The 2,201-nt window shown below is 35.3% G+C and overlaps 1 pseudogene; it reads right to left on the bottom strand.

Annotated features, from left to right (window-relative positions):
* Window positions 1-1,208: 1,208 nt before the first annotated feature.
* Window positions 1,209-1,805, bottom strand: LOC119057714 (high mobility group protein B2-like; annotated as a pseudogene).
* Between the last annotated feature and the right edge of the window lie 396 nt (window positions 1,806-2,201).

Genomic DNA, 2,201 nt, shown 5'->3' with positions numbered 1-2,201 from the left:
ATTTTTATTTACTTATTCTTGGAAAGAGGGGAAGAGAAAGAGGCAAAAACAAATCCATGTGTGAGAGAAATTGAACAGTTGCCTCTCCCACACACCCTGAACAGGGATTGGCCTGCAACCCAGGCATGTGCCCTGACAGGGAATTGAACTAGAGACCTTTCGCTTTTGCTTCAGGGTCCAATGCTCAACCAAGATATACTGGTCAGGGATTTTTTTTTTAAGATTTTATTTTAGTTATTTGAGAATTAAAAAATTTTGAATGGATGTAGAATTTTTCAGATACTATTTCTGTATTAATTGATATGATTATGTTGTTTTTCTTCTTTGGTCTATTAGTATAGGGGATTATATTGACTAATTTTTCAAATATTGAAGCAGCCTTGCTTTTTCATGATAAGCCCCACTTGGTTATAGTGGATAATGTTTTTCAAATACATTTGGATTCAATTTGCTAAGATTTTGTTTGATTAAAAATTTTTTTTTACTTTTATTGATTGATTTTGGAGACAGAGGAAAGGAGAGAGAGAGAGAGAGAGATCTGTTTTCCACTGATTTATGCATTGACTGGTTCATTGTTATCTGTGCCCTAACCCATGATCGAACCCAAAACCTTGGCATATGGGGACGGTGCTGTGACCAACTAAACTACCCAGCCAGGATATTGATTTTTATATCAATGATTATGAGAAATATTAACCTATAGTTTCCTTTTCTTATACTGTCTTTTAATGGCTTTGGTATCAGGGCTTTATAAAAGTAAGTTGGTAAATGTTACCGTCTCTTTTATTTTCTGAAAGAGTTTGTGTAGGATTGGTATCATTTCATCTTTACCTTTATTTTTTAATATACATAATTTTATTACAAAATTTTTTTATAAAACAAAGTGCAACATTCTAAAAACCCCAAAATTTACTATTGATACTATTTCCTGTGAGTTTGCTGTGCTACCATACACAGGTCAAGAAATTAAAGAAACCATTAAATATTTAGAAACATTTAACATCCAAAGCCTTAAAATCTAACTGTATGTAGTAGCCCCTCAAAAAGCTACAAACTGCACTTTGGAAAAAGTATTTTCTCTACAAAGAATCTTACCAGCTATACAAAAATCTGTACAGTTTTTATATGGAAGCTAATATTGAGCAGCACTTGAATTCACATTCTTTGCAAAACAATTGCCTGAGACACACATACTCCATAAGCATCATTTATCCTTCATCTTCATCCTTGTCTTCCTCCTCATCTTCTGGTTCATTCTCCTTCATTGAGCCTGTTGGCCTGCCAGGTCTCTTCTTTCCCAATCCACTTTGCCTTTGGCACAGTATGCAGCAATATTTTTTTCATACTTCTCCTCTAGCTTAGCTGCTTTTGTTCACATGGTTGCTTATCTTTGGCTGACTATTCAGAGCACATTTCACTAAATTCTTTTGCAGAATTCCCAATGGATAAACCAGGGTGTTCACTTTTGATCTTTGGGCAATGTTCAGAGCAAAACAGAAAAATGGCTGATGGAGGTCTTTTAGGAGCACTGGGATCTTTTTTCTTTCCTTTCTTATCCCCTTTGGGAGGAACATAATTTTTCATCTCCCTGTCATAGCGAGCTTTGTCACTCTTTGCCATATCTTCGAACTTTGACTTTTCCTTTGCAGACATGGCCTTCCACCTCTCCAAATATTTCTTGGAGAGTTTGGGAAAGTTGATGGACAAGTCTGGGAGTTTCTCCTTGTGTTCTCCCAGCAGGTTTGCACAAAGAAGGCATATGAGGACATCTTACCCCTTGGCCTGTTGGGGTCTCCTTTAGCCATGGTGATAGATGGCATCTACCAAGACAATTCCCTTGCTGAGCTCCTGCATGAACGAGTTTATCGCTTACCCAATCCTCAGGCTGTTTTGTAGAATTCTCCAGCACCAAGGCAACTTCCATTTCATCTTTAAATGTTTACTACAGTGTAACTATATAGGCCTTTAAAAAATGTAAAAATTAAAACATTCTGTAACTAGAAGTTAATTAACTATGAATTCAATCTCTTATAGTTATAGGATTCTTCAGGGCATTCACTTTCTTTTTAATGAGCTTTGGTATTTTATTCTCAAGTAATTAGTTCATGTTACCTAGGTTATCATATTTATTCATGTAGAGTTGTTCATAGTGTTTAAGTAAATTCATATATGAAAGCAATAAAAAACATGCTAATAATTCT

The sequence above is a fragment of the Artibeus jamaicensis genome, unplaced genomic scaffold (genome assembly GCF_021234435.1).
Source record: "Artibeus jamaicensis isolate MK-2021 breed Jamaican fruit bat unplaced genomic scaffold, CSHL_Jam_final contig_332, whole genome shotgun sequence".
NCBI lineage: Eukaryota > Metazoa > Chordata > Mammalia > Chiroptera > Phyllostomidae > Artibeus > Artibeus jamaicensis.
This window is presented reverse-complemented; position numbering and strand designations above follow the sequence as displayed.